Source organism: Herpailurus yagouaroundi, unplaced genomic scaffold (genome assembly GCF_014898765.1).
Source record: "Herpailurus yagouaroundi ecotype Mexico unplaced genomic scaffold, PumYag 162, whole genome shotgun sequence".
Classification (NCBI taxonomy): domain Eukaryota; kingdom Metazoa; phylum Chordata; class Mammalia; order Carnivora; family Felidae; genus Herpailurus; species Herpailurus yagouaroundi.
Genome location: NW_024412403.1, coordinates 58,251,474 through 58,269,843, shown reverse-complemented (window position 1 = coordinate 58,269,843; position 18,370 = coordinate 58,251,474).

The following is an 18,370-nucleotide window of genomic DNA, read 5'->3' as shown; positions in this document are numbered from 1 at the left end:
AAGGGACAACAAGATACAGTATCAAGGTGAGGAAAGGTCACAGAAATGTTTGGTGACAGTTGGCTCAAATTTACTGATCATCAAGATTACTTGGAAATTAAAAATTCTGGGAAAGTTCCTGATTGAGTAGTTTGGAATGGGGCAGAGGAAGCTGCTCTGGGGGTTCCTAATGATCAGACGAAGAGAATGCTGTTCTAGACAATTTCTAGTCACAGCTCAAGCAAAGCGGAAATTACAGATGAGCAAGAAGCTGCAAGGGGCAGACCTAGCATAAGAATTATAAAAGATGTTGCTGTTTTTCAACAAAGGTGTCACAGAACTGATATGCTCATCTGTGCAAACCTAAAAACATGCTTCAGTTTTTTAAATCATGAATTATTGAATTGGTTCTTGTGTTCTACCTCTGCCAGAATATTGCTTTCCACATGCATTCTGGAAAGAGCCTCAGGTAAACCATTCTCCTTGCACGAATCCATCTTAATGACTTTCAACACAAACCAGTTTTCTTCTTTTGAAGTAACAACCAAGCCACCAGTAGATGATGTAATGAGCAAAGGGTCCTTTTCCTCGTGGAAGAAAACAAGTTGCTCAGCAGCTCAGCGGCTGCTCAACTGCAATATGTGGGAAGAGATTCGGTCAATAGTTTCTTCTCTGCTTTGCAAGCTTCTTCTCATGTCCTTGCTCTTCCCTTTCCCGTATTTTTCATAGACAGGCCATTTGGTCTTGCTCCTGTACCCGTATGGGCACGATGTTAACACTGAACTGTGCTTGAGGTGGCTGCTAGTCCTTCTCCCCTTTAGATAAAATTTGAAACAAAAATCTGAAATTTGGAAGGATACATTATAAAAACTGCTTTTCAATGAATGCAAATGATCTTTCTGTCACTGTTTTTCTCACAAAAATACCCATGAGCTTTATCAAGCAGACTTTGTCTTAACTATCTTTTTTTTTTTTTTTCACATAGGTGGGATTTCCAGGGCAAGTAGGAAGGTTATATACACTCTGGATGACTGTGAACTTTCCATAAACAATTAATTCTCACGAGTCTTTGCTATTCAGTAAATGAAGGAACTCAAAGACTACCGTAATTTCAAGGGTTAACAGTAGATGAGGGATCTAGACATGAATGCTAACTTCCTCCTTTCCCCTTACTTTTAAGGAGGAAACATTCAAAAGCATAGGCTGAAGAAATTATGAGATTAAATAGGGTGGTTCGTATTGAGAAATGACACAAAGATGAATCATGGAGAATATTTCAGTATCTGAATTGAAGTTCGTATGAATTGATTCATATCAAATCATTTAAAGAGGCACATAGAATCTGGAGGACTCTTCTGTGCTTTTTGTGGCTGTGACATTGCATGCCAAAGGCGTTAATTATTTTTCTCTTATTATCTACATGGGTATTCCTTGTATTTGAGGCCACAATCTGGCAATATTCTTTAAGATTATTTGAAGGTCAAACAGAGGTTGGACCGAGTTCTATGGTTCACAATATTTTATGGAATTCTTCCTTTTTTTAGTTTTATTTCTCAGAAGGTAAATATCTCTTTTAAATGTTTTTCTTTTTTTTTTTTTTTTAATTTTTTTTTTCAACGTTTATTTATTTTTGGGACAGAGAGAGACAGAGCATGAACAGGGGAGGGGCAGAGAGAGAGGGAGACACAGAATCGGAAACAGGCTCCAGGCTCTGAGCCATCAGCCCAGAGCCCGACGTGGGGCTCGAACTCCCGGACCGCGAGATCGTGACCTGGCTGAAGTCGGACGCCCAACCGACTGCGCCACCCAGGCGCCCCTCTTTTAAATGTTTTTCAAGCTATGTAGTGTTGTCATGTCAAACTGAATATTTCCCTGTAAACGTTTGGTAGCACTGTTTCAAGAAGTCTTGGTTAAAACATACTACAATTCCTCAGGTAATTTCATTACTTTCTAAAAATGTCTGTGAAAATTTCTTCTGTTTTCTTTTTTTCTTTTAAAGCATCTCATTGACATATAAAGCTTTTATATCATTCTCGTCTAGAAACTCTAGTCTTTCAATTAATATTTATATTAGTGTCTGCTGTTTAATATCCCTTTACACTTTCCAAACCAAACCTGTCAACATGATGCATGGAATATTATTAATATATTTTGTGTCGAGGTAAGTTGGGTAAACAGTTTACACATTCATACACACATGCAAATTAGGTAATACATCTTACACATGGCAGACTGGAGACTTAGTGAAGGAGGTAAAGTGACTGTCCAGTATCACATAGCTCGGAAATGGCTCAGCTAGCTGGCGGGCCTTTGTGACCAATGCTCTCTCTGCTTACATCATCCTGTCTAATGGTAACCTCTGCCATTGCTTTTCTTTTCAATATATTGTGTGGCTTATCTGCATTTCTCTTTTGTAATATTTTGGCATTTGTTTCTCTTCTGCTCTAAATTCCAGGATGCCTGTGGCTTATAGAGTGAATTAAGCAATTTCTTCAAAACCTGTACTTCCTGTATTTAGTCAGTAATCACTAAATTGGTAATTTGCCCATGAGTTGTTTCAGGTTTGCAACTTAAAGATCAGCTTATTTAAGTGATAGCTGCTATCCTAATTAGCGATGCCTAGTAAATCAGATGCAGATGTTTAAGAAAATTAGCCCAGGACACAAAAGACCATAAGCCGATGCACATTTGTGGCTTATGAAGTCAAACTGAACATCTACCAATTTGGAAAATATTGGGAAATTATGGATAAATTGTTAAATTTTCTGAATTATAAAACATTAATTCCCTAAATATGATAGGGCATATAGTCTATCATGATAAAATATGCATATTTAAAATAAATGTGACTCATATCCATGTGTATGCAGTAAATGGAACTGTCAGGATTATTTCCGGAGTGTCTACTGTAGAGAGGTAGTGAGGGGCAATGAAAAGAAATGGGTTTTCCTTCCACCTGTTCTGAATTTGAACCTGAGCAAGCTTTGGAATTCTCCAATGAAGTGCACTTTTTTAGTTTTGTTCATTTTTTCTGAATATAAACTCTGTCTTCTAAAAATGATGCTAATAATCCCTGCTCCATAGGAGGTTAAATGAGATCACATTAGTAAACTGCCCATCATAAAGTCCTTGATCAATCCCTTCTCTGCCACTACTCGTTTGCTTTTCTCAGCGAGCGATACAACAAAGAGAAAAAATAGGCTACAGATTTGAATTATTAGATGGTAGTCGAAATGCACCTTTTTTGGGGGTGCCTGGGTGGCTCAGTCGGTTAAGCGTCAGACTCTTAATTTAGGTTCAGATTATGATCTCATTGTTTGTGAGATCAAGCCCCGCATCAGGTTTGTGCTGTCAGTGTGGTGCCTGCTTGGGATTCTCTCTCTCTCCCTCTGTCTCTGCCCAACTCCTACTTGTTTGCACATGCACATGCTTTCTCTCTGTCTCTCTCTCTCTCTCTGTCTCTCTCAAAATAAATGAATAAACATTAAGAGAAAGAAATGCACCTTTTTGATAATCTACCCTTCAATTCTTCCCTTTTGTTTTTCTTCATTCATTCATTTATCTATCATATATTTATTAAGTGCTTGTGATGTGCCAGGTACTTTGATGAAAAGAAGCAATAAGAAACACAGGGCTTGAACTATTGGCTGAGATCATAGAATTAGTTTGACTCTAGTACAGGACTTTTTATTTTTTTAAAATGCACATGCTCTATAGTAAGAAAAACAAGAACATAAGCAAAAAAGAATGAACTCTATAAAATAACGTAAAAATGAAATCCAAACTGTTACCCACAAATACTGGAGGAATCTCAGCAAACATTGACCAATCAGGCTGAAGGTGCTTGTAGTGGGGGGAGAATAAAGTCCAGTGGGGCTTTGAGAGATGGGAAACACAGATGTTCCTTGCAGGGAAGGCATGGAAGTGGGAAATCAGATGTTCTTATCTAATGGTGAAGTGGCCCAAGCTAATGAATGGAAGTTCATATTATAAAGACATCTGAAAGAAGTATATTAGGTTGAGGTGAAGTTTACTTAGGGCATCTTGGAAATTAAACAGAGAGGTTTTGTCATAATAATAATAGTTAATATTTTGCTAATAATAGTTTATATATTGCACGTTGTGTACCAGGCATTGTTCTAAATGCTTTTAATATACTAACCCATTTAATTCTTGTCACAACCCTATGCTATAAATCCTGGTATTATCTCCGTTTTATAGAGGAAGAAAATGAAGCATAGTTCGAATCATTTGCCAAAGGGCTTATAGCTACAGTGTTGCAGAATTGGGATTTGAGGGCAAGCAGTCTGGCTCTAGGATCCATGCTCTTACCACCTCTGTTAACGATCTGATAAGGAGTGGTACAGGTAGGAAATGGCAGCTTTCCATCAGGAGATGGATGCAATCAAAGCTGTGTATAAAGAAGTATGTACTGGGGAAGAGTAGGAGTCAGGGGCCCCCACGTGGCATTCCAGTATGAGTTAATGCATCTGTAGCCTACAGTGGAGTTATTGTCATGGAGAAATTGGGAACTTCGTACATGTGGGCTATGAAGAATATAATTCTAAGTTGCTTCTAGATATTACGACTGACTGGTTGGAAGAAAGATGGTGTCATTGACAAAAACAGGAAAGTTACGGCAGGTGGCAGTTTTCAGGAAAAACACAATGAGTTTGGCTTTATGCACACAGAATTTGATTGGTTTTTGAAACTCTGAGGCTAACACTTGGAAATAAAAGAGAGATGGCTGTGTGAATTTGGGCATCATTAGCAAAGAGGTGATAGTGAAAGTCACAAGAATAGATGCATTCTCTTAGGGAGAGACTGTAAAGGAAAAAGAGCAGATGGCAGAAGGAGTAGGTTAATTAGTAACACCAACTAATGGCTAACCAAGGGTTGCCAAGCAAAGTACCTGCCAGATTTGTTTAAACAATACTTTTTAAATTGTGTTTACACTAGTAATTTGCTTAGCAAACTCTGTACTCCACATAGTTTGTATGAAACAGGGCAACTGTGAATCAGTTTTATCCATCAAAAGTCAAGAGTTTTCAGAGAGCCAAATAAATGAAGTTTGTGCTAAGCACACCCCACTGACTCCCTTCCTGGCTATCACCTTTCTTTCTTGAGTACGTACCTCTCATCTTCCCAAAGAGACCATATTCTTCTCATTCACACCTTACCTTTCCTGAAAGCCTCTTTTGATTTTTTACCTAAAGGACAATTAAAATGAATTCAATGGCTCAGCATTTTACCCATCATGGATTTAATAGTCCTCATTTATTAAAGAGCTCACACGTACTCTTCCCCCCCCGACCTTTGCCCCTTTAAATATGTATAACAATATCTTATTCATTCTGAATTTTAGAGCTTTTAGCTTTCCTTGGAAATATCAATTTACTTCCTCAATAATTTTGTTTACCACTATTCATTCTTCATTCTTCAGTCTTTTTATTTTTTCAATGTTTATTTATTTTTGAGAGAGAGAGAGACAGAGTGCAAGCGGGGTAGGGGCAGAGAGAGAGACATAAAATCTGAAGCAGGCTCCAGGCTCTGAGCTGTCAGCACAGAGCCTAATGCAGGGCTTGAACCCATGAACCAAGAGATCTTGACCTGAGCCAAAGTTGGAGGCCCAGCCGACTGAGTGACCCAGGTGCCCTTTATTCTTCAACCTTAAGACCAAAAAAAAAAAAAACCCAAAAAACAAAAAAATTTTTTTTTGTATTTGCTTTGGAAACAGGAAGTGTTTACACTCAGCACAAACTTTCCTTGTACATTCTATATGTTATTTTATTCCAAGGTATAATTCTTTAAACTGTGCCTTATTCCAACCAACATTCCTGAGGTAAGTGTATTCTATTAATCAAAGCTTAACTTGCTAAATACCCAAAACTGTTGCCTTCAGATTACTTACATCTTTTTAAAAACATTTTTAGATTTTTTCAAGATTACTTATATCTTGATTTGCTATGTGCTGCTGCTTCTTCTTTTTTTTAAGTGGAATACTAAGTTTTTCCAAATGACCATTCTATCTTTTTTGGTGACCCTCCATAAGTCTTTGATGATGCTCAGTTAATAGAATACGTGGTTCAATGATTTTTTTAATAAACAATAAAATAACCTATCACATTACTATAGTTTGAACCTAATTACTGAGCAGTAAACTCTATAATTTCATTCTTCTTTTTAATCTTGAAGATCGACTTTTAACTCCTCTCGATAGAGCTTTAGCCAAACATCTGCCTCTTCATAAGCTAATTGCTTATAGGTTCCATGGCGTTTGTTTCCTGTTTCATCAATTCCAGATGGTGAGTGTTCCATTTTGCCAACTTTTCATGAAGAGCTGCCTTCATTTCCCTTCGGACCTTGGATCACGGGGCTGGAAGTGCTGACAGCAAGGCCATCCATCCTAAAGGAGCGGCACTGCCATTAGCACTCCTCTGCCTGCTTTTAATCTCTATAGACCAGGAAGAGACAGATTGGGACAGAGCTGGGATATCTACCATGTTAGCATTTGAAATGTCATGGTGGAACCCAGTTAATGCTTAGAGTACTGTGGTTTATGGCCACATTTCCCAAAACATATTCCTAAATGCTATATTATATTAAAATGATACAAATAAAAAAAAAGTATTCCATGGTCAAATATGTAAAACTCTGGGATAATCAGTGTTAGGAGTCTCTGCTCTCTGACTTCTCAGAGCCCTGAAATATACTTATATGTGTCGTGAACCCCCAAGAAGGAAATATTGTATATTTTGCATTCCCAACTTTCTTCCCCTTCTTGCATATTACAGGCCCATTTCACCAGACTACATTTTAGGAAGTGCATATCTAGTTTAGATTCCAAAATAAACATTTTGATGGGTTGTTTTTTCCCCCATTAGCTTTCCTTGATCCCAAGATCACATTTTAACTTTGAATATTTTGTTCCAAATTTATTTTAATTTCTGCATTTCCCAGTGAAGCTGTACACAACAAGTTTAACTTTTATCTTTGGAAAATATTTTAAAATCTCTTTCATATTTTGGGAAACGTGGAACTTTCATAAAATTATATACCTTCTTTTTCCATGATAGGAAATTATTGTGTTCGGTATTCAAAATTACTTTCACTGAAATTGTCACTAAATGCATTTATTTTGGAAATATTTGTTGAGGGCATATACTCAGAGGGTGAATGACCTTTCCAGTCTGCTGGGGCCTGAGACAGTTCCCAAAACACGTGATTTTTGGTACTAAAACTGGGGAAGTTCCAGACAAATTGGCACAAGCTGTCACCCTCAAGAGGGATTTAGCAAGAGACAAGTTTCCTGCTTCATGGAACTCATTGGAGTTTGGGAGTAACAGACACTAAACAATTAAACAGGTTAGAGAGTAGCATATTGTATTTAAAAAAAACCCAGATGGATATTATTATAGAGCCAGTGGGAATAAGGTAGGAAGGAAGTTGTCATTGAAACTACCTTAGAAAGGTATAAAAGAAAGGGATCTCTGGGAAGGTGATAAGTTTACTGGGACCACAATGATGAGATGAAACCAGCCATTAAAAACCAAAAGGAGAGGAGTTAAGATGGCGGAGAAGTAAGGGAACCCTGGGGTTCCTTATTCCTCGAACACAGCTGTATTGAGGTCAAATCACTTGGAACACCCAGGAAACCCATCTGAAGAATGGCAGAAGGATCTACATGGTTGGTGGCAGACAGAGTGACAGGTGTGAAGTACATGGAAGTGAACTGAGGGAGAGACAAATGGCGGTGCTGTGGAGAGACAAAAGGGAGAGAAAGAGAGAGGTTGAGTGAGTACAGTATCAGGTCCGCACCAGAGGAAAACCTGTTTGATCCATGGACTGGGGAGCAAGAAGTACTGAAGGTCACAGGGTTTTTTTTTTTTTTTTTTTTTTTTTTGCAAACAGCATTTGGAGCTCAAACTCTGAGGTTCTGAAGTGCACAACTTTCCCCAGAGTGGAGCTGTGACTCACAGTCCTGGGGAGGAGGGAGCTGGCCCCGGAGTGCCTAGCATGGTGTAGAGATCTCTGGGGCGTACTGGGGGAGAATATTCCGCTTTCTGGAGTACATTTGGAAAAGGATACATTGCCTCTCCAAGGACAAAAGACCCTGCTGGCACCAGCAAGAGGCCTTTCGTCAGCAGGGGACACAGCACACCCAGAGGGAATATAAGCCATGCTGCTGCTTTTGGTGGGGCTACACTGTGGATTCTGTGCACTGTGCAGCCGTGGGGCAGTTTTTCTGGGACAAAAGACTTCAGACAAAGCATAGATAGGCTCTACTCTGGAGAAGGGGTGTGGGTCCTCGTGGTGCCAGGTCCTTTAAGACTTCAGGTTTTGAATCCCAGCCGTGAACCATAAAGGAAACTCAAGAGAGCTGTGGTGCAGGGTGTGCTGACTGCCCTCACTATTCTTTGAGGGCTACCTGAACAGCAGGTGGCATGAGTGGCCCTGGAGGAGAGATGGGGGTGGTGCCATTTTACCCCCAACACCGACACACAGTGGGACTTCAGAGAACAGCACAGAGGTCCCCAGTGGATGCGGGACCTGCTTACAGTAAACCCCTTTCAGCTGTGCCTGGCACCTGCTGACATACTAGGGCCACACTAACTCTGAGTCAATGCGGCTGGTCTAGAAGACCAGCACAGGTAATACCCCACATACACCAAGTATACTGAAAATCGAGCTTCAAAACAACACCTACAGTTCTGGGGGAAATAGGACTAGGCTTACTTTTGTTTTTCTTTCTCTTTCTCTTTTTCATTTTCTCTTTCTTTGTGTTTTCTTTTTTTTTTTTTTTTTTTTTCAGTTGGAATCAGGCTCATAGTTTCTTGTTTCTTTGTTACATTTCTTTAGTCTCTCTCTCTTTTTGGAATCAGGCTTCAATTTTTCCTTTCTTTTTCTTTCCCTTTTTGTTTTGTTTGGAATCAGCCTTATGATTTTTTGATTGTCTGTTTGAATTTTTTCATTCCCTTCCTTTTATCCCTTTTTGGAAACAGGCTCCCCTTCCCTTTTTTTCCAGGCTTATTCTAACAAACAAATCAAAGCACACCTAGCTAAAGGTCCAAACACTGCCCACTGTGAGCAAGGAGGAGCTCTGCAGAGGACTGACCAGTGGGAAGAGGCAGCCAAAATGCAACAGCAGACACCAGAAACACCTCCTGAAGCACCAGGCCCTGGACAATGTATGACCTATTTTAACATAACATTAAGCTCAGGTGCAGGAAACTTAACAAGCTTTTAAAACATGCAAAAGACAGAAACTTAGACAAAATGACAAGATGGAGGAATTCTCCACAAAAGAAAGGTCAAGAAGAAATCACAGCCAGGGACTTGATAAAAACAGATATAAGCAAATATCCAAACAAGAATTCAGAACAACAGTTATATGGCAACTAGCTAGGCTTTAGAAAACATGGAGGACACCAGAGAAACCCTTGCTGCAGAGTTCAAGGACCTAAAAACTAGTCAGGCTGAAATAAAAAAAAAATGCTGTCACTGACATGCAAAACTGACTGGATACAGTCACCATGGAGATTGAAGAAACAGAAGAGAATAGGTGATACAAAAGGTAAAATTATGGAAAATAAGGAAGTTGAAAAGAAGGGGGAAAAGAAACTTTTAGATCACAAGGGGGGACTTAGAGAACTAAGCGATTCCATAAAACAATATCCATACGCTAGCAGTCCCAGAAGAAGAAGAGGAGGAAAAGGGGTCAGAAGATTTATTTAAACAAATTATAGCTGAGAACTTCCCTAATCTGCGGAAGGAAACCGGTGTTCAAGTCCAAGAGGCACAGAGAACTCCCCTCAAAATCAACAAAAACAAGTCAACACCATGACATACAGTGAAACTTGCAAAATACAAAGATAAAGAGAGAATTCTGAAAGCAGTTAGGGACGAAAGGTGCTTACTACAAGGGCAGACACATAAGGTTAGCAGCAGACCTGTCCACTGAAATTTCCCAGGCCAGAAGCAAGTGGCAGGAAATATTCAATGTGATGAATGGGAAAAATATGCAGCCAAGAATTCTTTATCTAACAAAGCTGTCATTCAAAATAGAAGGAGAGATAGAGTTCCCCAAACAAAAACTGAAGGAGCTCCTGACTACTAAACCAGCCCTGCAAAAAATTTTAAGGAGTGGAATAAAAGAAAAAAAAAAACACACACACACACACAAGGACCAGAAAATACCACCAGAAACAGGTAACAAAATGGCACTAAATTCATATCTTTTAATAATCATTCTGAATGTAAATGGGTGAAATGCTCTAATCAAAAGACAAAGGGTATCAGAATAGATAAAAAAACAAGATCCATCTATATGCTGCTTACAAGAGACTCATTTTAGACCTAAAGACACCTGCAGTTGAAAGTGAGGGGATGGAGAACCATCTATAATGCTAATGGAGGTTAAAAGAAATTCAGAGTAGCCATGCTTATATCAGACAAACCAGATTTTAAAACAAAGACTGTAACAAGAAATGAAGGACATTATATCATATTTAAGGGGTTTATTCACTGAGAAGATCTAACAATTATAAATATTTATGTCTCTAATTTGAAAACACCCAAATATATAAATCAATTAATCATAAACATGAAGAAACTTATTGATAATAATACAGTAATAGTGGAGGACTTTAATACCGTACTTACAACAATTGACAGGTCATCTAAGGAGAAAATCAAGAAGGAAACAATGACTTTGGATGACACACTGGACTGAATGGACTTAACAGATATATTCAGAACATTTAACCCTAAAACAGAGAGAATATCAATTCTTCTCATGGAGAAGAACACATGGAACATTCTCCAGAATAGATCACATACTGGGTTACAAATCATCCCTTAACAGGTACAAAAAGATCGAGGTCATACCATGCATATTTTCAGATCACAATACTATTAAACTTGAAGTCAATCACAAGAAAAAATTGATAAAGACCACTCATACATGGAGCTGTTAATACTAGGTACATGTTACTAAAGAATGTGGGTTAACCAGAAAATTAAAGAAGAAATAAAAAAAATATATGCAAGCCAATGAAAATGAAAACATGACAGGCCAAACCCTTTGAGATGCAGCAAAGACAATCCTAAGAAGAAAGTATATTGCAATTCAGGCCTATCTCAAAAAGCAAGAAAGGTCCCAAACACACAATCTAAACTTATACTTAAAGGAGTTAGAAAAGGAACAGCAAATACACCTAAAGCCATCAGAAGAAGGAAAATAATAAAGATTGGAGCAGAAATAAGTGATATAGAAACAAACAAACAAATAAAACCCAGTAAAACAGATCAATGAAAGAAGGAGCTGATTCTATGAAAGAATTAACAAAGTTGATAACCCCCTAGCCAGATTTATCAAGAAGAAAAGAGAAAGGACCAAACTAGATAAAATCATGAATGAAAGAGGAGAGATCAGAACCAACACCACAGAAATACATACAATTATAAGAGAATTCTGTGAAAAATTATATGCCAACAAACTAGGGAAACCAGGAAGAAATGTAAATACTTAGAAACATAAAAACTACCAAAACTGAAATAAGAAGAAATAGAAAATTTGAACAGACCCATAACAAGTGAAGAAATTGAATCAATGATCAAACATCTCCCAACAAACTAGAGTCCTGGGCCAGATGGCTTCCCAGGGAATTCTATCAGACATTAAAAGAAGAGGTAATACCTATTCTCAAACTGTTCCAAAAAGTAGAAATGGAAGAAAAGCTTCCAAACTCATTCTATGAAGCCAGCCTTACCTTGATACCAAAACCAGACAAAGACCCCACTAAAAAGGAGAACTACAGGTCAATATCCCTGATGAACCTGGATGCAAAAATTCCCAACAGAATACTAGCAAATTGAATTTAAAAGTACATTAAAAAACTATTTACCATGATCAAGTGGGATTTATTCCTGGATTGCAGGGCTGGTTCAATATTCACAAATCAACAAATGTGATATACCACAGTAATATAAAAAAAAAAAAAAAGGATAAGAACCATATGGTCCTCCCAATAGATGCAGAAAAAGCATTTGACAAAATACAGCATCATTTCTTGATAAAAACCCTCCAGAAAGTAGGGATAGAAGGAACATGCCTCAACATATAAAAGCCCTATAGGAAAGACCCACAGCTAATATCATTCTCAATGGGGAAAAACTGACATCTCACCACTGTTGTTCAGCATAGTATAGGAAGTCCTAGCCTCAGCAGTCAGACAACAAAAAGAAATAAAAGGCATACAAATTAGCAAAGAATAAGTCAAACTTTCACTCTTCGCAGATGACATGATACTCTCTCTGTAGAAAGCCCTAAAGACTCCATTAAAAATTGCTAGAACTGATACATTAATTCAACAAAGTCACAGGATATAAAATCAATGTACAGAAATCGGGTTGCCTTTCTTTATGCCAATAATGAAACAGCAGAAAGAGAAATTAAAGAATTGATCCCATTTATAATTGCCCTAAAAAGAATAAGATACCTAGGCATAAACCTAACCAAAGAGGGAAAAGATCTGTACACTGAAACTATAGAAAGCTTATGAAAAAAAAAAAATGAAGAAGACACAAAGAAATGGAAAACCATTCTATGCTTGTGGATTGGAAAACCAAATATTGTTAAAATGCCTATACTACCCAAAGCAATCTACATATTCAGTGAAACCCCTATCAAAAATGACACCAACATTATTCACAGAGCAATAACAAACAATTCTAAAATTTGTATGGAACCAGAAAAGACCCTAAATAGCTAAAGTAATGTCGAAAAAGAAAACCAAAACTGGAGGCCTCACAATTCTGGACTTCATGCTGTGTTAATACAAAGCTGTTGCCATCAAGACAGTATGGTGCTGCACAAAAACAGACCCATAGATCAATGAAACAGAATAGAGAACCCAGAAACGGACCCACAAATGTATGACCAACTAATCTTTGACAAAGCAGGAAAGAATATCCAATAGAAAAAAGACAGTCGCTTCAGCAAATTGTGCTGGGAAACCTGGACAGCGACATACAGAAGAATGAAACTACACCACTTTCTAATACTATTCACAAAAATAAATTCAAAATGGATGAAAGACCTAAATGTGACACACAAAAAAACATCAAAATCCTACAGGAGAAAACGGGCAGCAACCCCTTTGACTTTGGCCGCAGCAACTTCTTACTCGACATGTCTCTGGATGCAAGGGAAACAAAAGCAAAAATGAACTATTGGGACCTCATCAAGATAAAAACCTTCTGCACAGTGAAGGAAACAATCAACAAAACTAAAAGGTAACTGATGGAATGAGAGAAGATATTTGCAAATGACATATCAGATAAAGGGTTAGTATCCAAAGTCCATAAAAGAACTTATCAAACTCAACACCCAAAAAACAAATAATCCAGTGAAGAAATGGGAAGAAGACATGAATAGACACTTCTCCAAAGACATACAGATGGCTCACAGACACATGACAAGATGTTCAACATCACTCATCATCACGGAAATATAAATGAAAACCACAATGAAATACCACCTCACACCTGTCAGAATGACTAACATTAACAGCTCAGGAAACAACAGATGTTGGCAATGATGCAAAAAAAAAAAAAAAAGGGAACCCTCTTCAACTGTTGGTGGGAATACAAACTGATGCAGCCACTCTGGAAAACAAGAGGTTCCTCAAAACATTAAAAATAGAACTACCCTATGACCCAGCAATTGCACTACTAGGTATTCATCCAAAAGATACAAAAACACTGACTTGAAGTGGCACATGCACCCCAATGTTTATAGCAGCAGATAATAGCCAAATTATGAAAAGAGTCCAAATATCCATCTACTAATGAATGGATAAAGAAGATGTGGAGTACATATACAATGGAATATTACTTGGTGATCATAAAGAATGAAATCTTGCCATGTGCAACAAGATGGATGGAACCAGAGAGTATTGTGCTGAGAGAAATAAGTCAGTTAGGGAAAGACAAATAGCATATGCTTTCCCTCAAATGTGGAATTTAAGAAACAAGGCAGATGAACATAGGGGAAGGGAAGCAAAAATAAGATAAAAACAGAAAGGGAGGAAAACCATAAGAGACTCTTAAATCCATAGAACAAATTGAGGGTTACTGAAAGGGTGTTATGTGGGGGGATGGGCTAAATGGGTGATGGACATTAAGGAGGGCGCTTGTTGGAATGAGCACTGGGTGTTATATGGAAGAGATGAATCACTAAATTCTACTCCTGAAACCAATGCTACACTATATGTTAACTGACTTGAATTTAAATTAAAATAAATAAATCAAAATCATTTTACATATAAAACAAAAACAACCCAAAAGAAAACAGGAAAACTAATCATATAAACCCCATAGCAAGGACATTCTCAGTTAAAGAATCTGCATGTATCAATGTCCTGAGGCATGAACAAGCTCATTGTGATCAAGAATATAAGTTTTAAAGGAGGTTCTTTCAGAGAGATAGGCAGGTGCCAGGTCAAGTAAGGCTTAAGTCATGGTATGAGATTATGATTTTATTTTAGGGACAAAGGGAAGGAACTGGAGGATTTTAGTAATGACATATGTTTTAAATTTAAAAAAAAAGATTATTCTGGTGGATGAATGGAAAATAAAGAATAAGTTAAAAAGGTGCTATTATAGAAGTCCAGGTAATAGATGATAGTATCACAGAGAAAGGGAGTAACTATGGAAGAGGATATATTGAGAAATATAATTGACAGGAATTATTTGTGGATACTATCTGTGTTGTAGATAAAATGGATGGATGGAGGTATCATTTACTGACATGGGGAATATCAAAAAAAAGTACAGCTTTAGTAGGCAGAGTATCTGTGGTCCAGGTTTTCCGATTTGGAACTATGAAGTTGAATTGCAAAGCAGCAATCAAATGAAAATGGGAGAGTTGGATATGGAAGTCTGGCCTTACTGGAGAGGTTGGACATAGTGCTGTATATTTGGAATCCATCAGCATGCAGGTCATATTTTCAGTGATGGGACTACCTGTGTAGAGAGCTTAAAAAGTGAAAAAAGGGCCAGGACCGAGCCTTGAGGTTCTCCAACATTTAGATGTTATTTTAGTACTTATGAATAAAATGACTCCCTCAGTTCAGACTGAAAATAAGGATTAGCTGTGGTCTATTTGGAACCATCTTGAAGAGAGTGCATTCAAATTCCTGGTGACCAGCTTTGGTTTTCAAATGTTTTTATCTTTAGAATGGAAGAGGTGACCCATCAAGCTACAGTAGCTAGATGAAAACTACCCCTGATCATCTTCCTTATTTCTTCTGCCCATATTTGATAGTTACATTAAAAAAAAAACTGGTTCTAAGAGTGTAATGGATCCAGAAGACCACCTATGAGGTCATAAAAGCAAAACATAACTAAGTTTGGAAAGGTCTACTGTCATTATTGATGCTTATGTGTTTAACATGTTCCAAATATAATCCATGAAAAAAATAAACGCAATTAAAAATATCTGTGCCATTTCTTGAAGTCTATATGCAACAGAGGGAAAGAAACACGCTTTAAAAAACATGGACTCTGTATCCAATATTGGTAAGTAGGAGTCAGGGGAGGGCTTTCAGAGGGGGACCTTTGGGGTCTATCACAACTGTCACCGTTCTCTTGGCAGATACATCTTGGCAGAGGGAGATAATTCATCAGAATGTCACAGGTTGATGAAAAATTCCTTAAAGCCATGGAATTTCCTGTGTTTTGGTTTTTACTCACTAATAGCTTTGGAAGTTTATTTCGTTTCTCAAGTGGTTTTTCCCAGTGGGAAGAGAAAGCATCATTTAGCAGTATATCTCCCATAGAATATTAATAAAGAAACTGGAATTCTTGTACAAATTCATCTTTGGGGCTCAGGAAACATGAGAACATTTTCTCAGGACTGTGTGATCCTATGAGCCAAAGGTCCAGGTTGTGAATCTGAGAGATTCGCTGAAGGAGCCATCAGTGAACGGCAGAACTCAGCCAATGAGTCTTTCCGGAAGGGCTCAGATGCACAGCTGCCTCCATCCAGCAGGCTCAGGTGAAGTCTCTCCCTTACCTGATATCTGCTTTAAAGTGTATTTGGAGGATTTGCTTCCTAAACCGGTTTTCTCTTTTTGGTCTGTGACGGGTTATACATTTTTTATTTAGACCATTCCCTTTATATTGAATTTTGCACCCTCCCTTGCTACTACAGACACACTCTCCGCACCTTCTCACAGGCATAAAAACTGCAGCAACCTTGAGCAACTCAACTGCATTCCAGAGCTGGCTCTGTCCCTTCTCTGGTCTTCCTCAGATGTCTTGAGACTCAAGCATAGAACTCTAGGCAATGTGGTCCCAGGGAGAGATCATTATGTCGGCTTGCTGGATTTCTAGAGCTTTTTTTCAGTTTTCTGGAAATTAGTGTGAAGAGAACTTAGATGGAATGAACCAATTTCTTTAACCTTGTATCCTTTCGAATGAGCGCCCTTTGAAGTGCAGAGCTTAGTCATTGTAGGAGTTTCTTAGGACTGCCATAACGAAGTACCCAAAACTGAGTGATTTAAAAGAATAAAAAAAAAACTATTGCCTTACGACTCTGGAGCCTAGAAGTCTGAAATCAATGTGTCAGGAGGGTTATGCTTCCTCTAAGTGCTCTAGGGGAGAATTGTTCCTTGCCTCTTCCTAGCTTCCGGTGGTGCTGTCAATTGTTGACATTTTTTGGATCGCAGCTTCAGCACGTCGATCTGCTTCCAATATCACACGGTGTTCTCCCCTTGTGTGCCTGTGTTTCGGTGTCTATTCTCTTCTTACGAGGACAACAGTCATATGGGATTAGGGACTGCCCTAATGGCCTCATCTTAACTTGAATATAAATGCAAAGATCCTATTTCCAAATAAGGTCATATCTGCAGGTACCAGGGCAAGGACTTCAGTATATGTTTTTGGAAGACACAAATAACCCATAGCGGTCGGTACAGACTGCACTTAAGGTCTAGAGTCAGGGTTGAGGAAATATCTCCCCATTAGCTTTACATGAAGATACGGACCTGGCTCCTGTGGCTGCAGATATTTTCAAACATACCCCATTTCCTCTGAGAAGACTCTGCCTTTTAACATTGTAGCAGAATAAGATTTTGCTATTCTTTCATTCTTGGAACCGTATTTTGCCTTAGGTCACTATGTCATTGGGATATCTAGACATAACACATGTACTCCCCAAGTAGATAAAAACATTTTCAGTTATTTATTTATCGACGTTGGAGCTTCAGAAGGAAAGGACCTTGTCTAAAACAACAGAACTGGAAAAATACTTCCTGATACACGTTTTCCCTGTTCGAGTAGAGATGAGAGTTCTATGATCTGGGGAGAAAGAGAAGAGCTCTAGAGGAGTGTAATATAGTGAAACTGAGGAAATGAAAGCAATAGAAGGCATGGATCTCTGAGAGGAGACCCTACCTCTGCTACTTTGGGTTGGTGAGATCAATAGAATTCCCATAGAGATTTGGTGACCTGAAAGTAAGACACCTGTGCTCCCTTGTCCAGCCGTGGGCATGGCAGCCTTACAGTGTTTCCTGCACTTTCATAATGTCAGCTCTCCAGGAAAGAGAATTTCAAGGGGTAATGAACTGAGAGGTCTTGAGACAGCCTCCGAATGAGTAGAAAATATTTCTCGTAAATCTGGGAAGGGTGCAAACAGTGGCTGAGGGGGCAAACTTATCTACTTGATGAGGTCTCAAGGGAAGGATGACTGTGTAGGTGTCTATCAGATGGAAAAGTGGGTGACCCTATAGTTGTTGCTGTAAGGGCATAGTGATGTCGGGGAAGACAACATGACGCTCAATCTTTCAAAGAATGCCAGAGTGGAGAGGTGGCTCGCAGGGACCAGACAACTCTACTGCCCACATAGCTTAATGCTATGAAGTCTGGGGAAGGAGATGAAAGTCCATGAAAAATAGCGAAGGGGGAAACCATGAAAGTATGGAGACTTCCCTCCAAACTAACCAAGATTACTTTTTGATACCTAGAATGAGGTCTCAAGATTGAAACTAAGTTAATTTGTAGAAAAAGAAAGTTACCTTCTTTTGATCCCTCCTGAATTTGTGGTCTGAAATATACATACCCACTGTAACATCTTTGCTGGAAACAGCTGAATGAGTAAACACATTCTCATCTTTCCTGGGGAAAAGGAAACATCTTTTCCCAGTAAACAGATATGCTCCAAGGTACTCGGCAAACAGGATATACCCGTGCATTAGACAGGAATCCCCCAGGAGGAAAGGGCCAGAGTTTCTGCCATGATTATACATCTCAAGTGAGTGACAAAGTATGCCCCCATAGAAGGTGCATTTTCTAAATAATGAATGTTCTTTGGGTCCAAAGGAATCCT